The sequence below is a fragment of the Amblyraja radiata genome, chromosome 14 (genome assembly GCF_010909765.2).
Source record: "Amblyraja radiata isolate CabotCenter1 chromosome 14, sAmbRad1.1.pri, whole genome shotgun sequence".
NCBI lineage: Eukaryota > Metazoa > Chordata > Chondrichthyes > Rajiformes > Rajidae > Amblyraja > Amblyraja radiata.
Genome location: NC_045969.1, coordinates 40111055 through 40131998, shown reverse-complemented (window position 1 = coordinate 40131998; position 20944 = coordinate 40111055).

Below are 20944 nucleotides of genomic sequence, written 5' to 3'. Positions count from 1 at the left end.
TTTGGTGATGGATAGTTCAGTTGCCTGATAACAGCTGGGAAGAAACTGTTTCTTAATCTGAATGCGTAATAAACAACTGCAGATCCTGGTTTAAATCGAAGGTAGACAGAAAATGCTTGAGTAACTCAGGGGCACAGGCAGCATCTCGTGGAGAGAAGGTCTGGGCGATGTTTCGGGTCGCGACCTTCAGTCTGATGTCAGGGGAGGGGGCGGGACAATGATAGAATGTAGTTGAAGACAGTGAGATTGGTGGGAGAACTGGGAAGTGGAAGGGGAAAGAGGGAAAGATTGTGGACTTTAGATTGTGGATTGTGATTGTGGACTTTAGAAGGGCACAACATCCGACGACATACGTGCCACTGTAGATAAATGGGATTACTGTGGATAGGGTGAGCTGCTTTGAATACCTGGGAGTCTATATCACAGAGGATCTGACATGGACAACACACACTGCCGTACTGGTGAGTAAGGCAAGGCAGCGCCTTTACCAACTCAGGCAGCTGGGGAAATTCGGAGTCTCTCTGAGGATCCTTCAGTGCTTCTACTCTGTGGCTGTAGAAAGCATCTTATCTGGCAACATCACAAACTGTTTTGGAAATTGCTCAGCCCAGGACAGGAAGGCTCTGCAGAGAGTAGTGCGTTCGGCCAAATGCACTATGGGAACTACACTCTCCCCCCTGCAGGACCTATACACCAGGAGGTGCAGATCCAGAGCCAGCAACATTATGGGGGACCCCTACCACCCCAGTAACGGACTGTTTCAGTTGCTACGGTCAGGCAAACGCCTCTGCTGTCACGCTGTGAAAACAGAGAGGATGAGACGGAGTTTCTTCCCACAGGACATCAGGACTGTAAACTCTTATCTCACCAGGGACTAATTTACTGTACTAATTTACTGTTGTGTTGTGTCTTTTGTAAAAAAAATATTTTCTAACATGTAAATACTGATTCTGTTCTATTCTGTTCTGTGTTTTTTGCACAATCCACAGGCATTGCCACTTTCATTTCACTGCACATCTTGTATGTGTATGTGACAAATAAAATTGATTTGACGACTTGACTTGAAAGCAAGGTCTATTTGAAGTTAGAAAAGTCAATGTTTATACCGCTGGGGTGTAAGCTACCCAAGCAAAATATAAGTTGCTTGTATGGATTTATGAGAATAACCACAAGTAGTTTAACTTCATATTAAGTTCTTTATTAACCACGGGGCAGCCAGAGTCAGACAAAGCCTCGACATACCACCTAAGTCTTATCAGTGTGAGAGCTACTCTTGGATAGCACGCATGCACTAGATAACATTCCACAGAAGCAGTCTATACAAATACCTGACATGGATCAGGAATATAGTGACGGATCTACATCTTCCTTCTTTAGTTCATGCCCCATGCAACAAAAGCAAACATACATACATTTAAGTATAGCAAAGATATATATAAAATTAATTAAATGATATACTAACATACAACTACAGCGAAGCAAAGCAATACCAATTAATAACTGTCATAAACAAAATATTCAGTCTTTTATTATGAAATTATATAGTCTGAAGAAGGGTTTCGGCCCGAAACGTTGCCTATTTCCTTCGCTCCATAGATGCTGCTGCACCCGCTGAGTTTCTCCAGCTTTTTTGTGTACATTCAGTCTTTTAGTCTTTGTATTTAGGATTTGGCTTGCAGACACGTCCTGCATGTGTTCTGTAAAACCCCTCTGTGGTATTCTTCACAGGCAATTTTCCCACAGGCACAGACATCACAGACGATTGAACTGTAGTATTCTTCACAGGCGACTCAATCACAGGCACAGACACAGGCACTTGAACCAGACACTTCTCAGGATCCATTGTACTTGCCCATCACTCATAAGAATATTCTCATCTTCTGACCTCATTACTGTGTCCGGATAATCAGTAATATCGAATGGCACCTGCTGTGTTGGCGCAGGTTCGTCTACAGGTAAAATGTGTCTTTGATTCCTCCTGTAGAACCTTCCTTTCGATTGAACAGTGTAAGATCTGGGTTCCTGGCATATCTCCTTAACCATGCCCATACGATTGAAGCCTTCTGGGGTCTGTAACCAGACAACCTGTCCTTCCATCAAAGGCTGGAGTGGTTGATGATTGATCATAACACGCCTTCTGTGATAGCCTTTTATTGAGAAGTTGAGCCTGAACCCCCTGAGGCTTACACATGTGTGGCTCTAGCAGTCTCTTTGAGACAGGGAGGGTAGTACGTGTTTGCCTTGACATCAGTCTTTGTGCTGGAGATCCGAGCTTTGTGCCACGTGGCATATTTCTGAGATTAAGGGGATCTAAGAAGTTGTTCGACCAATCTCTGTGAGATTGTTCCATGACGTGTTTCGCGCTGCGGACTACTCGTTCAGCCAGCCCATTTGATTGTGGATATTCAGGGCTGTTGGTGACATGAGTAAAGTCTCACTGTTTAGCAAAGCCTTTAAAGCGCTGGCTTGTGAACAATAGACAATAGCCAATAGGTGCAGGAGTAGGCCATTTGGCCCTTCGAGCGAGCACCGCCATTCAATGTGATCATGGCTGATCATCCCCAATCAGTACCCCGTTCCTGCCTTCTCCCCATATCCCCTGACTCCGCTATCTTTAAGAGCCCTATCTAGCTCTCTCTTGAAAGCATCCAGAGAACCTGCCTCCACCACCCTCTGAGGCAGAGAATTCCACAGACTCACCACTCCCTGTGAGAAAAAGTGTTTCCTCGTCTCCGTTCTAAATGGCTTACTTCTTATTCTTAAACTGTGGCCCTTGGTTCTGGACTCCCCCAAGATCGGGAACATGCTTCCTGCCTCTAGCGTGTCCAAGCCCTTAACAATCTTATATGTTTCAATGAGATGCCCTCTCATCCTTCTAAACTCCAGAGTGTATAAGCACAGCTGCTCCATTCTCTCAGCATATGACAGTCCCGCCATCCCGGGAGTTAACCTTGTAAACCTATGCTGCACTCCCTCAATAGCAAGAATGTCCTTCCTCAAATTAGGGGACCAAAACTGCACACAATACTCCAGGTGTGGTCTCACTAGGGCTCTGTACAACTGCAGAAGGACCTCTTTGTTCCTATATTTGATTCATCTTGTTATAAAGGCCAACATGCCATTCACTTTCTTCACTGCCTGCTGTACCTGCATGCTTACTTTCATAGACTGATGTAACATAGAAACATAGAAACATAGAAATTAGGTGCAGGAGTAGGCCATTCGGCCCTTCGAGCCTGCACCGCCATTCAATATGATCATGGCTGATCATCCAACTCAGTGTCCCGTACCTGCCTTCTCTCCATACCCTCTGATCCCTTTAGCCACAAGGGCCACATCTAACTCCCTCTTAAATATAGCCAATGAACTGGCCTCAACTACCCTCTGTGGCAGAGAGTTCCAGAGATTCACCACTCTCTGTGTGAAAAAAGTTTTTCTCATCTCGGTTTTAAAGGATTTCCCCCTTATCCTTAAGCTGTGACCCCTTCCTGCATCTAGCCTGTCCAACCCCTTAAGAATTTTGTAAGTTTCTATAAGATCCCCTCTCAATCTCCTAAATTCTAGAGAGTATAAACCAAGTCTATCCAGTCTTTCTTCATAAGACAGTCTTGACATCCCAGGAATCAGTCTGGTAAACCTTCTCTGCACTCCCTCTATGGCAATAATGTCCTTCTTCAGATTTGGAGACCAAAACTGTACGCAATACTCCAGGTGTGGTCTCACCAAGTACCTGTACAACTGCAGTAGAACCTCCCTGCTCCTATACTCAAATCCTTTTGCTATAAAAGCTAACATACCATTCGCTTTCTTCACTGCCTGCTGCACCTGCATGCCTACTGCATGTACAAGGACCCCCAGATCCCATTGTACTTCCCCTTTTCCCAACTTCATGCCATTTAGATAGTTATCTATCTTCCTGGTTTTGTTATCAAAGTGGATAACCTCACATTTTTCTGCATTAAACTGCATCTGCCATGCATCTGCCCACTCCCCCAACCTGTTCAAGTCACCCTGCATTCTCATAGCATCTTCGTCACAGTTCACACTGCCACCCAGCTTTGTGTCATCTGCAAATTTGCTCATGTTACTTTGCATCCCTTCATCCAAATCATTAATGTATATTGTAAATAGCTGCGGTGCCAGCACCGAGCCTTGCGGTATCCCACTAGTCACCGCCTGCCATTCTGAAAGGAACCCGTTAATCCCTACTCTTTGTTTCCTGTCTGCCAACCGCTTCTCTATCCATGTCAGCACTCTACCCCAATACCATGTGCCCTAATTTTGCCCACTAATCTCCGATGTTGGACCTTATCAAATGCTTTCTGAACGTCCAGGTACACTACATCCATTGGCTCTCCCTTGTCCATTTTCCTAGTTACATCTTCAAAAAATTCCCAAAGATTAGTCAAGCATGATTTCCCCTTCATAAATCCATGCTGACTTAGACCGATCCTGTTACTGTTATCCAAATGTGCGACTATCTCATCTTTTATAATTGACTCCAGCGTCTTCCCCACCACCGATGTCAGACTAATTGGTCTATAATTCCCCGGAACTGCCCCGCATTGTCTGACATGAGTATGTGGTGTTCCATGGACCGAAATATGTCTTCTTAGTTTCATGATAACCGCTGCTGAAGAAGTAGTGCGAAGCAAGTCAATCTTATAGCAGCCGGAAAGGAGTCCACTAGCACCAGGTATAGTTGATTGTGCCGTTCAAAGATGTCAGTTGCCACCATGGACCAAGGCAATTCTGGAACTGGATGCAGCAGAAGTGGTTCTTTCTGCTTTTGTGGCATTGTACTGTTGCACACAGAACATGATTGTACCACCTGGTTGATATCATCTGTCATTGCAGGCCAGAAGACCATGCTCCTTGCTCTTTTCACCGTGGCTTCTGCCCCAGGATGCCCCCTGTGCATGATGCCAACATACGTAGTGAGACGGGGATAACGTCTTTGTGGCCCTTCATGATAACCCCATCTTCAATGGTTAATTCATTTCTGAAAGGAAAGTAAAGCCAAATTGCATGCAGAAGCATGCGTTGTTTACTGGGCCATCCGTGCTTTATGATGGTGGTGCGTGTCTGTAAAGTCGACTTGATTGATCATAACACGCCTTCTGTGATAGCCTTTTATTGAGAAGTTGAGCCTGAACATCCTGAGGCTTACACATGTGTGGCTCCAGCAGTCTCTTTGAGACTGGGAGGGTAGTACATGTCTGCCACTGACAAAACAAATATGTTACGGAAACAGCAACTGAAGGAATCAACACTACTGGGCGTGATGGATTTCCAGGGCTATCGACAGATGCTAGGAACAATGGACCTGACCTGGGGAAGCTAGCCCAGAACAGACAGGAGTGGAGGACCTTCATTGCTGCCGTACATGCCAGGAGACATAATAGGCAGTAAGTAAGTAAGTAAGTAACATTGAACACAGGCCTCCATGACATGCCAACTGCACTCACCCCATCAGCTTGCTCCACCAAAGCCTGCTTTGTGTTACCCTGGGGGTTCTGCCGTGCTTATGAAGAAACAGCACAAATGGACACTCCACCAACCTTGGTGATCATGGTGATCTTGCTGAATGTTGATACAGTCTCGAGGGGCCAAAGAGCCTACACTTGCTCTTAGTTCTGAAGTCCTTATGTTCTCATGCAGTATCTCCTTCCTTACACTGCCCCTAAACTTAAGGAGCGTGAGGGGGGCACCAAAAAAGGAACATTAGTCTTCCAATTCACCTCTGCCATAAAAAAAATTGTGTCACAGTTAGTCATTGTAAAACCAAAAGAAGAAGTTGCCTTTAAACACTTTTTCCCTATTTTTAATAAGGCTGGGTAGATGTACTGGACATTAATTGCAATTGGTTATCCAATTCCTGGTGTGATTGAGATTTAGTCCTGAGGGAAGGAATATGTGCTGCGCAGAGATTGAGACAGGGTAGCTGATTTTTCTTTTACAATCATTGCCGTCTGTAATTCAGTTATTCCACGGTACAATTGCATTCTGGCTTTCTGAAATACTGCATAGGAAATAAATATTAAGGTAATAGACACCAGGGGATGATTTAAGAGTAATAACCTAGTTGTGCTCTAATGATCTATGATTATTTAATACCCTTGATCAGATTAATGCTTTCTACATCTTTTTAGTTCTTTAACATTCTGCAGCGGATTCATTGCAAATTTCCCAACATTCTCAATCAAACAATCACTGCTAATGCTAAACAGTAATTTATGTGCGGAGGGTATATTGCTCTACAGTTATGCCATTATCTTTAACGACTCAGTATAACACCATCTATTGGAGATTTATAATGTCCAGCACCAGTGAAGTCATCATCAAGGCTAAGCAACAAGTACGATGGAAATTTTTTACAGAGAGGGAAATAAAACCATGACTTATTTTTTAAACGACCAGTATGTTACAGCAAGTTAAATAAAGATTGGGATTTACAATTGGGACTCAAGTCATGACTGAAATACGATCATTAAACAATCCAAAAATTACTTTGAATTTAGTTTAGTTTAGAGATGCGGCTTGGAAACACTTTGGCCCAGCGTGTCCGCATGGACCAGCGATCACCCCATACATTAGCTCTAACCTAACACTAAGGACAATTTCCAGAAGCCAATTAGCTCTTTGGAGTATGGGAGGAAACTGGTGCACCCGGAGAAAACCGATGTGGTCACAGAGACTGTACAGACAGCACCTGGAGTACAATCTCCGTACGGACAGCATCCGGAGTCATGATTGAACCTGGGTCTCTGACGCTGTGCGGCAACAACTCTACTGCTGCGCCACTGGGCTGTGCTAAATTAATTTTTATAGGATGGAGTTTGCAAATGTAAGTTTGGGGGAATGACTGTCACATATATTGAGTCCAGAGGAAGGATTCTGACTTGAAATGTCACCTGTCCATTTTCCTCCACAGATGTGTAGAAAGGAACTGCAGATGCTGGTTTATACTGAACATGTAGTGAGACAGACTTCAACGATGCCTTTGCAGGGTAGTTTCACAGTAACGGTTTGCATTTTTACAAACTGCTGCCTTTAGATTGCACAGCACAATCAGGGAAGACAAAGGAACTCCACAGCACTCTAGTGTTGGAGATCAGCTTAATACCAAGAAGCAGGCAGGGTGTGTGAACATCAGAAAAACACAAGAACTGGAGAATTCATTCTCAGCCCTGCCGAGGCCCCTATCTCTACCGCACACAGACATATTAAAGCTTCTGCAGCATTTGGTCTCATTCATCCATACAATGTACTGACAATATTAACGCACTGCAGAATCCAACCCTTTCATCCCTCCTCTCCAGCGTCACTTTACCAACTGTGCATGTCGCACAGACTCTTAACGCAGTGCAGCACCTGCTCATAAACTGTATCAACGATCTTAATCCACAACACCACTCAGTTCCATTATCCATACGTGCAGGAAGGAACTGCAGATAATGGTTTACACTGAAGATAGACAAAGAAAGCTGAAATAACTCGGCGGGACAGGCAGCATCTCTGAAAAGAAGGAATGGGTGATGTTTTGAGTCGAGACCCTTTTTAGTTTTATTTAGTTTAGAGATACAGTGTGGAAACATGCCCTTCGGCCCACTGAGTCCACGCCGACCAGTGAAGCCCACACACTAACAATATAACACTATCCTATACAGACTAGGGCCAATTTGCAATTATGCCAAGCCAATTAACCTAACAACCTGTACGTCTTTGGAGTGTGGGAGGAAACCGGAGACCCCGGAGAAAACACACACAGGTCACGGGAAGAATGAATAAACTCCGTACAGACAGCACTGGTAGTCAGGATCGAACACGGGTCTCTGGTGCTGTGAGGCAGCAACTCTACTGCTGCGCCACCGTGCCACCCCTTCTTCAGACTCAGTGGGGTCTCGAACCGAAACATTACCCAGAGATGCGGCCTGTCCCGCTGAGTTATTCCAACATTTTGTGTTTATCCTTTATCCATACATTGTTTTAGACAATAGACAATAGACAATACGTGCAGGAGTAGACCATTTGGCCCTTTGAGCCAGCACCATTCACTGTGATCCCGTTTTCTGAGTCCCGTTTATATCAACGGGTTGATGGTGGAAAGGGTCAAGAGCTTCAAATTCCTGGGCATGCATATTTCCAAATATCTCTCCTGGTCCCAGTACACTGATGCAATCATAAAGAAAGCACATCAGCGCCTCTACTTCCTGAGAAGATTACGGAGAGTCGGTATGTTCTCTCGAACTTCTACAGGTACACAGTAGAGAGCAGCATGCTGACCGGTTGCATCGTGGCTTGGTTCGGCAACTTGTGCGCCCAGGAGCGGAAAAGGCTGCAAAAAGTTGTAAACACTGCCCAGTCCATCATCAGCTCTGACCTCCCTACCATCGAGGGGATCTACCACAGTCGCTGCCACAAAAAAGGCTGGCAGCATCATCAAGGACCCACACCATCCTGGCCACACACTCATCTCTCCGCTGCCTTCAGGTAGAAGGTACAGGAGCCTGAAATCTGCAACAACCAGGTTCAGGAATAGCTACTTCCCCACAGCCATCAGACTATTAAACTCAACTCATACAAAATCTGAACTTTAATTAGCCTACTGCACTTTATATGCTTATTTATGCGTGTATATATATATTCAATGGTATATGGACACATTGACCTGTTCTGTATTATTTATGCCTGCAATATTCTGTTGTGCTGAAAGCAAAGCAAGAATTTAATTGTCCTATCTGGGACACATGACAATAAACTCTCTTGATCTTGAAACTTGATCATGGCTGATCATCCACAATCAGTACCCCGTTCCTGCCTTCTCCCCATATATCCTGACTTCGCTATATTTAAGAGCTCTATCTAACTCTACCTTGAAAGCATCCAGAGAATTGTCCTCCACTGCCTTCTGAGGCAGAGAATTCCACAGATTCATAACCTTCTGTGTGAAAATGTTTTTCCTCATCTAAGTTCTAAATGGCTTACCCTTATTCTTAAACTGTTGCCCCTGGTTCTCGACTCCCCCCAACAGCGGGAACATGTTTCCTGCCTCTAGCATGTCCAAACCCATACTAATCTTATATGTTTCAATAAGATCCTCTCTCATCTAAATTCCAGAGTATACAAACATTAAACTGCATCTGCCATGCATCTGCTCTCTCACCCAACCTAAGTCACACTGCATCCTCATAGGATCCTCCTCGCAGTTCACACTGCCACCCAGCTTTGTGTCATCTGCAAATTTGCTAATGTTACTTTTAATCCCTTCATCTAAATCATTAATGTATATTGTAAATAGCTGTAGTCCCACCACCAAGCCTTGCAGTACCCCACTAGTCACTGCCTGCCATTCTGAAAGGGACCCGTTAATCCCAACTCTTTGTTTCCTGTCTGCCAACCAATTTTCTATCCATGTCAGTACCCTACCCCCAATAACATGTGCTCTAATTTTGCCCACTAATCTCCAATGTGGGACCATATCAAATGCTTTCTGAAAGTCCAGGTAGACTACATCCACTGGCTCTCCCTTATCCATTTTCCTAGTTATTCTCAAAAAATTCCAGAAGATTAGTCAAGCATGATTTCCCCCTCATTACTGTTACTGCTATCCAAATGTGCCACTATTTCATCTTGTATAATTGACTTCAGCATCTACCCCACCACAGATGTCAGGCTAACTGGTCTATTATTCCCTGTTTTCTCTCCCCTGACTTTCTTAAAAAGTGGGATAACATTAGAAACATAGAAACATAGAAACATAGAAAGTAGGTGCGAGAGTAGACCACCAGGTCCGTCGAGCCCGCACCGCCATTCGCTCATGGCTGAACACTAAACAGACACACTTACCCACAAACAGTAGACACAAGACACAGAACACAAGACACTACCCTCCCCTTTATACCGCTATCACCCCTCTCCACCCCAAGAACCTCGTGATCTCCTGGGGGAGGCAAAAAACCGGATAAAAACCCAGGTCCAATTCGGGAAAAAAATCCGGGAAATTCCTCTCCGACCCCAATCCAGGCGATCGACACTTGTCCAGGAGATCACTCAGGTCTTACTATACTAACCATACCTAGGTCCATATCCCTGCCCTCTCCCCGTAGCCCCTTATCCCCTTGGCAGCTAAAAAACCATCTATTTTAGTCTTAAATATATTTAAAGTTTCTGCTTCCACTGCTCCCTGGGGCAGTGAATTCCATAAATTAACCACCCTCTGGGTGAAGAAGTTCTTCCTCATCTCAGTTTTAAAAGAGCCCCCCCTTATTCTGCAACTATGTCCCCTAGTTCTAGTTTCCCCAATCATTGGGAACATCCTCGGTGCATCCACCCGATCAAGGCCCCTCACGATCTTATATGTTTCAATGAGATCGCCTCTCATTCTTCTAAACTCACTAAGAGGGAGAGACTCGAGAGACTAACAGAGACTAACGGAGGCAAAGAGGTTTGCCACGCACTGCAAGGGACCAGTTTAACTAATTCAGTAGGCAGTGAGCAAGGAAAGGAAGGTGTGGCCATAAGCGAGGCAGGTAGGGGGAACCAGGAGGAGATGCGGCAGGAGCCACAGCCCTTGTCCCTGACGAGCATGACCGAGGCTCTTACTCAATGTAAGGACGGGATCAGGGGCTGTGGGAGGGATGAGCAACCTGGCTGCAGCACCGTGGATCAGGAGGCCATTCAAGAGGGGGGAGTTAGAAGAAATGCCGTAGTGATAGGGGATAGTATTATTCGGGGGGTAGATAAGGTTCTCTGCGGCCAGCAGAACATGTCCCGAAGGCTGTGTTGCCTACCCGGTGCTAGGGTTAAGGATATCTCTGCGATGCTGGAGAGAAATTTGCAGTGGGAGGGGGAGGATCCAGTGGTCGTGGTCCATGTGGGGACCAATGACATAGGAAGGACGAGGAAGGAAGATCTGCTGAAGGAGTTTGAGCAGTTAGGGAATAAATTAAAAAGCAGAACCTCGAGGGTACTGATCTCCGGATTGCTACCTGAGCCACGGGCCAAATCGGCGAGGGTACGTAAAATTAGAAAGCTAAATGCGTGGCTCAAAGACTGGTGTGGGAATAATGGGTTTGGTTTCTTGGGCCACTGGCACCAGTACTGGGACAGGGGGGATCTGTTCTGTAAGGACGGACTTCACCTGAACGGTGCTGGGACTGGGGTCCTGGCAAATCATATAACTAGGGCAGTAGAGAGGTCTTTAAACTAAGTAGCGGGGGGGAGGTATCAAGGGGGGTAATAACGGCAGGGGTAGAGGAAATAGAGCAGGGTATCAGTGGGGAAGCGGAAAGTCAAAATGTGACAGGAGACAGAATGTGTGAAGATAAAGCTCTAGATGTAAAAGGGGCAAAAATGGAAAGGAAGGGTAGTAAAAATCATCTGAAAGTGCTTTATCTAAACGCACGGAGTATTCGTAATAAGATAAATGAATTAACGGTGCAATTAAGTATATATAGTTATGATATCGTGGCCATTACGGAGACATGGCTGCAAGGGGATCAGGACTGGGAGTTAAATATAGAGGGGTACTCGACAATTAGGAAAGATAGACAGGAAAGAAAGGGAGGAGGGGTGGCCCTTTTAATAAGGGAGGGAATAACGGCAATAGAGAGGAAGGATATTGCGTTGAAGGATCAGGATAGTGAAACAGCTTGGGTACAGATAGAGAATAATAAGGGGAAAAAAAACACTAGTGGGTGTAATTTATAGACCTCCAAATAGCTGTGACGCTGTTAGTCAGAACATAAATCTGCAAATAGTTGACGCATGTAAAAAGGGAACTGCTGTAATCATGGGGGACTTCAATTTTCATATTAATTGGGCAAACCAAACTGGGCAGGGTAGACTAGAGGAAGAGTTTATAGAATGTATTAGAGACGGGTTCCTAGAACAGTATGTCACAGAACCGACAAGGGGGGAGGCAATCTTGGATCTGGTTCTGTGTAATGAAGCAGGATTAATTAAAAATGTCATAGTTAGGGACTCGTTGGGAACAAGTGACCACAATATGGTCGAATTCCATATTCAAATAGAAGGGGAGCAGGTTGAAACTCAGGCTAGGGTGCTTAGTCTAAATAAGGGGGATTATGAAGGTATGAGGACTGAGCTGATCAAAGTTGACTGGGATAGCAGACTCAAGAATAAGACGGTACATGAGCAGTGGTGTACGTTTAAGGGTATACTGTATAACCTTCAAGAAAAATTTATTCCTATGAAGAAAAAAAGGGGTAAGGGTAAGAACAGTCAGCCATGGCTCAGTAAAACTATAAAGGATAGTATTCGGCTGAAGGCAAGGGCATATAAGGTAGCCAGAGATAGTGGGAGGGTAGAGGATTGGGAAGCATTTAAAGGTCAGCAAAAAATAACTAAGAGATTAATTAAGACGGGGAAAATAGACTATGAAAGGAATTTAGCGAACAACATAAAAACTAATAGTAAGAGTTTTTATAGCTATATAAAAAGAAAAAGGGTGGCTAAGGTGAACGTTGGTCCATTGGAGGGTGAGACTGGAGAGTTGTTGGTGGGGAACATGGAAATGGCAAAGGCATTAAACGAGTATTTTGTATCAGTCTTCACCATAGAAGACACAAAAAATATTCCAACGCTGGATAAACAGGGGGCGGTAGGAATGGAGGAGCTAAATACTATTAAGATCACCAAGGAGGTGGTATTAGGGAAATTAATGAGACTGAAGGAGGATAAATCCCCTGGGCCTGATGGATTACATCCAAGGGTCTTGAGGGAGATAGCGGTGGGGATTGTGGATGCATTGGTGATAATTTTCCAAAACTCCCTGGAGGCAGGAACGGTCCCAGTGGATTGGAAAATGGCCAATGTAACACCTATATTTAAAAAAGGAAGTAAACAGAAGGCGGGTAACTATAGACCGGTTAGTCTAACATCGGTGGTGGGTAAAATGTTAGAGACAATTATTAAAGAAACACTAACGGGGCACTTGGATAAACATGACTTCATCGGACAGAACCAGCATGGTTTTGTGAAGGGGAAGTCCTGTTTAACGAATCTGCTCGAATTCTTTGAGGAAGTAACAACCCGGGTGGATAAAGGGGAACCGGTGGATGTGGTATACTTGGACTTCCAAAAGGCTTTTGACAAGGTGCCACATAAGAGACTATTGCTAAAAATAAAAAATTATGGGATTGGGGGTAATATATTAGCATGGGTAGAGGATTGGCTAACAAATAGGAAGCAGAGAGTGGGGATAAATGGTTCATACTCGGGATGGCAACCGGTAACTAGCGGGGTTCCGCAAGGGTCGGTGCTGGGACCCCAGTTGTTCACAATTTATATAAATGATTTGGAGGAGGGAACCAAGTGTAATATATCAAAATTTGCGGACGATACAAAAATGGGAGGAAAAGTAGGGGATGAGGAGGATAGGAAGAGTCTGCAAAAGGATATAGATAAGCTAGGTGAGTGGGCAACAACTTGGCAGATGAAATTTAATACTAATAAATGTGAAGTCATTCACTTTGGGAAAAAAAATGATAGGGCAAGTTATTTTCTAAATGAGGAGGAGCTGCGTTGTAATGCAACGCAAAGGGATCTAGGGGTATTAGTACATGAATCACTAAAAGTTAGTATGCAGGTGCAGCAAGCAATCAGGAAGGCCAATGGAGTTTTGGCCTTTATTGCTAGGGGGATTGAGTATAAAAACACGGAGGTCTTGCTGCAGCTGTACACAGTATTAGTGAGACCACATTTGGAATACTGTGTACAGTTCTGGGGTCCATACTTAAGAAAGGATGTACTAGCCCTGGAGGCAGTGCAGCGAAGGTTTACAAGATTAATTCCTGCAATGAGGGGATTGACATATGAGGAAAGGTTAAGTAGGCTGGAACTCTACTCTTTAGCTACCCTCCAATCCACAAGAAATGATCCTGAATCTAAAGAACATTTAAAAATGATCACGAATCCATCCACAATTTCTAGAGCCACTTCCTTAAGGATGCATACCATCAGGCCCTGGAGATTTATCAGCCTTCAGTCCCATCAGTCAAGTCGTCAAGTTTTATTCATCACTTGCACATAAAGTGCAGTGAAATGAATTTGCCAGCAGCAGTACAATAAAAAAAAGAACACACAGTACACAATAAACATTTAACACAAACATCCACCACAGCATTCATCACTGTGGTGGAAGGCACAAAGTTTGGTCAGTCCTCCTCCATTTTCCCCCGTGGTCGGGACCACAACCCTCCGCAGTCGCTGCTGCGGGCGTCCAGATGTGCAGACAAGGTAAGTCGAGGTAAGTCCTGAATCGATGCTTCCCCATCGGAAACCCCGGCTTCAAGATGGTGTTGGCCACAGGCTGGCGGCCGAAGATCTAAAGTCCCTGCTGCGCCGCAGCCAGAAGCACCACAGACCGCAGGGCCGGCGGTCGGAGCTCCTCTCTAGGGATCCCGGGCTCCGGACGCTGCGCCAGCTGGAGCTCCGCAGACCACGGCTTCAGGCTGCTGCGGGCCAGTGAATGGAGCGCTCCCCTCTGGCGACCTCCGGAGATGGCTCGCCCACTCCACGATGAAAGAGTCCTCGCTGCGCCTGCTGCTGAAGTCCTGGGTGTGCCGCACCGATCGTCTGTATTAGGCCACGAGGGAGACGACATGGAAAAAGTTGCCTCTCAGTGGAGGAGGCAATCAAAGCCCTTACCCCCCCCCCCACCCCCACACCACCCCCCACACAAGACACACCGAGAAACAGGAAAAACACACATTGAGACACACTAAAAAACAAAAAAAGTAGAAAAAACTAACACGCTGCTGTCAGGGCTGCTGGCTCGCAGCGCCCCCACCGACCTACCCAACACCATTTTCTGCCTAATATGAATTTCAGTTTCTCCGTCACCTGAGGTCCTCTGGCCACTAGTACATCAGGGAGATTGTTTGTGTCTTCCTTAGTGAAGATGGATCCAAAGTACCTGTTCAACTCATCTGCCATTTCCTTGTTCCCCATAATAAATTCACCAGTTTCAGTCTTCAAGGGTCCAACTTTGGTCTTAACTATATTTTTCCTCTTCACATACCTAAAGAAGCTTTTACTATCCTCCTTTATATTCTTGGCTAGCTTACCTTCGTACCTCATCTTTTCTCCCCGTATGCCTTTTTAGTTTTAAATCAGTGTGGAACCTAACTCCTTTATCCATAATGTGGAAATGTCCAACAGTAGAGACCATGGGTTTAGGGTGAGAGGAGGAAGTGCATGTTTTTTACACAGAGGGTGGTGGGGAGCTGGATTGCATTGGCAGAGGCTGTGGTGGAGGAGGATGCAATAGTGGCATTTAAGACAGTGGCTTTTAGACACATGGAAGTTCAGGGAATAGAGGGATTTGGATCAAGTACACGCAGATAAGCTCAGTTTAACTTGGCATCATCTTTGGCACAAACATTGTGGGTCGAAGGGCCTGTTCCTGTGCTGTACTGGTCTATGTTGAATGTTGTGAATATTTGACTCAATGTGCGGGATGATATTGCTGCTCCTATTACACTATCTTTATGCAGGCAGTGAATACATTGATTCCAACATGAATCCCTGTGTAAACAGACTAATGGCAGTCTCTCAGGATGTCCTTGAAAGGAGAGGGGAAGATTTACATGCCTGCCGTTGATAGATGAAAGCATGGATTTTAAAACAGATGCAGAACAAATTCCAAAGAAAGGTTCCCCATCTGAAGCTTGCTGAGGTTAATGAGCCCCAGCATAGACAATTTAAGTATTTAGGCGGGCGGCACGGTGGAGAGGGGTAGAGTTGCTGCCTTACAGCGCTTACAGATAGCACCAGAGACCCGGGTTCGATCCCGACTATGGGTGCTGTCTGTATGGAGTTTGTATGATCTCCCCGTGGCCACGTAGGTTTTCTCCGAGATCTTTGGTTTCTTCCCACACTCCAAAGACGTACAGGTTTGTGCGTTAATTGGCTTGGTATAAATGTAAATTGTCCCTAGTTGTGTGTAGGATAGTGTTATTGTGCGGGGATCGCTGGTCAGTGCAGACTCGGTGAGCCAAAGAGCCTGTTTCCACACTGTATCTCTAAACTAAATTAAACTATTTTGTTTCTGTCGAATGTTTATATGGGAAACGTCCTTGTGTAGGACTCCTATACATCAGCGTGACCAAGCGCAGACTGTGCAATCATTTTGTTGAATACTTATGCTGCTCAGTCCGCTCTGGCCTGCGCAATCTAGTTGCCAACCATTTTAACTACCCTTCCCATTCCCACACCGACTTTTCTACACTGGGCCTCCCCCACTGTCAGAGTGAGGCCACATGCAAATTGGAAGAACTGCACCTCATATTTCACTTGGGCAACTTATAACCCAGCAGTATGAATTTTGATTTCTCTAATTTCCGGTAACCCTTTCATTCCCCCTCTCTCCATCCCTTCCCCAACCTAGTCCTCCCGCTAGTTTCCCTGTTTGTATCCCTTCGTTATCACCTCCTCCACAGCCAACAATGGACCATACATCAAGTTTGTCTCTCCCCTGATGTCCATTCTGAAGAAGGGTCTCGATCCGAAACATCACTTATTCCTTCACTCCAGAGATGCTGCCTGACCTGCTGAGTTACTCCAGCATTTTGTGTCTATCTTATTTCTTCACTGTTCCGTCTTGTTGCAAAACTGAGACATTCTGGTATGACAATAAAGTTAACTTAACTTGACAATACAATCTTCCCACCGATGGAAACAGGAGAACCTGAACAATAATTCAATAGGATCCACTGCCACCTAAACAAAAAGTCAAATAAGCAACCAAAAGTACTCATCCATCCATCCAAATCACTCGGACATATTACAGTTTTGAGCTTAATACAAATCAAGGAATGGTTTTTAGTGTTTGGGGTTAACATTGTTGAAAAGTTTATTTTCATTGGTGATCTGTATGCACGCCACAGTTTTACTGGCGGAAAAGCACATATTTGAAGATGAGTGCAAACACTGAACCTGCTTAAATTCTGTGGGATCAGACCTTTATTTGATCCTGAAATTAATGCAAATTGATTTTAACCTTTCCATAACTTGCTGCTCTTTGATCAGCGTGCTTGGAATGAGTTTGGCATTGCCTAATGCAGATTAGATGGAAATAGGATGTCTGAAATAAGCAGGATGGGTGCTAAAATACTGCCTCTCCTGACCCTGCCACTCATATTAAGTAACACATTTAAGTTCCATTCCACGTTCTGTAAACATAATCTCAATGTGCCTTTGAATGAGACTATCAGCACGGACATTATCCATAAATCCCTTGTCTTATAATGACTTGCCTTTGATAGCTATCATCTAAGGACTATAATTAGCTGGGAATTTTATTGCACCAGAAGACTGGTTCTTGATATTTTTTAGCTCAGTCTTCAGACACCATTTATATCTAACTAATAAAAATCAGTCACCTATACCTTTGAATATCTGTGTGGGAGAACTGCAGCAGGAATAAAAAAGGACAGAACCCTTTTAAATCAATTCAAAAACAGCAGTTTAAATTCCATTGACGGATTAAAGTGTTGCTCTACCGTCATTGTGTTATAAGCAAATCACATTTCTCGACCTGTTCCAAATACATGCACTTAATGCTGGTAAATATAACAATCCTTTAGCCTGTGTACAAAGATGAGCATCCTAAAGCATTACAGTCTCAATCTAGTTCCCATTGTCTGAATCAGTAATGAATCCTACAGACTATCTCGTAGCTATAAGCAAAATGACATCTAATGGTGATAATATGTATCAGCTGACATGAGGGTAACAGGTAGATTTTAAAACTCAGGGCTGATGCATTAGGCATATCCATAAGCCAGTAATGCAGGACAACAGAGTTATACATTCTATTTGGGTGAATGAATTTTAGGAGTTTTAAAATGCAAAGTTGTTGAACTTTTACATAGCTGTCACCATTCAGAGCACTATATTTTCCATTTTGCAAGTAACACACTCCACTGGGCAAATCCTTTGAAGAGAAAATGTTCTTCATGGTGGCGCAGCGGTAGAGTTGCTGCCTTACAGTGCCAGAGACCCGGGTTCAATCCTGCCTACAGGTGCTGTCTATTCTCCCCGGGGGAGAATAGAATTCCTCGTGTGAGAATGCACTCAGACTGAATAGAAAATGGAAGATAGTTTCTCAAAAGCATGCGTATTTAAAGGAGCTATTACTCAGAATATCAAAATGCGTGATCGCACTGTTTTAAGTTAACACTGTTGCAGATGACATTTCCGAGTGTATGAAGCAGCATAGGCAATAGCCCATTATTTCCTATGGATTATGTACCATTGAATTTTGCTCTAACCTGCCAGATACGGATCTATGAAAAAATGTGGCATGAGTCCCAAAAGCAACTGAATCGAAAGAAATAACATTGAGAAAATTACAAAAAATAGATTGGACACTGCTAGCTGCATTAATAGCCCTTGACATTTTACCGATAAGAACTCAAATTCAATAGGGGAAAAAAATTAAATAATTGATTTAACAACACTTGAATGGTGGAATTGAGTCCAATGTGTTTCAGGTCATGGTTGGAGCCAACATTTAACATGCAGGATAAACAAAGAACTTAGAAAGATACTTGGCATCCATCATAGATGAAAGTGTAAAGTGATACAGTAATGGAGATGGTTAAGGCAGAGTAAATGTATAGGAAGTAGCAGATGGAGATACATCTTTGAAATACGGATGGATGTAAACAACTTTAATTCAGGACAAATCATTGCAAGTGCATCAGCCAGGATTTTATAGGCAGAAACATATGTTTTACACTTAGGATTTTTCACTTGAAGGTGTAATTGATTAAAATTTAAAAAACACAATGGGACATCTTCAGAGAGAATTCGAAATGTGTTGAATGACAGAATGAGCAACGGTGCATTTTTATCAACCAATTCAGCCAAAGCAGGCAGCAAAATGTGTTAGCGTTTGAGAAAGGGATGTTGGGGTTGTGATGTGTATTTAACCTGCACCCATTGATTGAATTGCAGGTTACATGGAAACCCCATGTTAATTGCTAATTAAAATTGTTGAGGGCAGCACAATAGCGCCACTGGTAGAGCTGCTGCCTCACAGCACCAGAGATCGGGCTGGATCCTGACCTTGGGTGCTGTCTGTGTGGAATTTGCATGTTTTCCCCTTGACAACGTGGGTTTACTCTCAGTGTTTTAGTTTAGATTAGAGATATATCGTGGAAACAGAATCACCCATTCAGTGCCAACCACACTAGTGTATGCCCACCTAATTTTTTTGTTTATTTAGTTTAGAGTTACGGCATGGAAACAGGCCCTCCGCCCACCGAGTCTGCACTGACCAGTGATCCCCGTACACTAGGAATAATTTACAATATTTATCAAAGCCGATTAAGCTACAAACCTGTACATCTGTGGAATGTGGGAGGAAACTGCAGAACCTGGGGAAAACCTAATGCGTTCACTGGGAGAACGTACAAACTCTGTACAGACGGCATCCGCAGTCATGATCAAACCCGGGTATCTGTCTCTGTAAGGCAGCAACTCTACCGCTGCGCCACCGTGCTGACCTGTACACTAGTTTCATCCTACACACTAGGGACAATATACAGACTACCATTAACCTACAATCCGCATGTCTTTGAAATGTGGGCAGAAACTGGAGAGAATCTGGAGAGAAAACCAACGTGTTCACAGAGAGAATTTCCATACTCCGTACGGACAACACCTGCAGTCAGGCTCAGTGTCCGGTTTCTTCCCACATCCCAAAGGCATGCAGGTTTGTAGTTTATTGACTTCTGTAAATTACCCCTAGTGTGTAGGGAGTGGGTGAGCAAGTGGGATGACAGAGAGAGTGTAAATGGATGACCAGTGGTCAACATGGACTCGGAGGCCCTGTTTCCATGCTGCATCTCTAAACTAAACTAAAAATCACTACAATGTTCAGCTTACATAAGCACACATCTTATCAGCATATCCAAAATTGTGAAAAGTTAACCACTTAAAGCTAACGCCTACAAATTAAAAGAAGCCTACTCCGCTTGAATTGGAGGGGTATTATGGCTGCGTCAACTGGAAATGATGCATGTGAAGGCAAGTTCAATTCATCCAAAGACATCTGACAGTAGAGAGTGGGCTCATGAATTCCCAAGGGCTGCATTAGTAAGTAGAAAGAGGGAGAGCAATCCTACATTCACAGGAGTACAGGAACATCTCCAGACCTTCCCTGTAAAGTTGATGGGGCTGCTATTCACACATGAGCAATGATATGTGAGCTGCCAAGGACCTGGATGCAAAATGAAAGAGATTTAATCATCACTCACTTATAGAGTCATAGAGTCATACAGCGTGGAAACAGGCCCTTCTGTCCACACCGACCAATATGCCCCATCTGCACTAGTCCCACCTGCCAGCATTTAGCCCATATCCCTCTTATCCTATCCTATCCATGTAAATGTTTCTTAAACGTTGCGATAGTATCGACCAAGAATAATCTCCCATCAATGGGTATCAATTTCTGTTTCTGTTCAATGTACCACGTTATCAACCCTTTCGCTACCAATTTACTCCAGCGATAATAACTAATACCTAGTAAACATGTGCTTGAAGACATTCCCATGCATTTAGTCCTGTTGCAAACCATATCTCACAAATAGTCCTGTCAGCGAATCACTCAAAAACATTGTACAATATTCAGTGACACATTTCTCTGCATCATCAGACAAGACGGTGTATAACTACTGGCAGATCCATGACCTTAGCTCAATGGACCATGTTTGGCTTCAATAAAGATTGCGTAGTTAGCAGCTGGGTACGTAATTCAACAAAGATCCTATTTTTAAAAGGTTTGTTCACAGAAGATTAATTGTCTTCGGTAAAATAGTAAAATTGTCCCAAGTGTGCAGGATTGTGCGTGAACCTGGTGGGCCGAAGGGCCTGTTTCCGCGCTGTATCTCTAAATTAAACTAAACTAAAT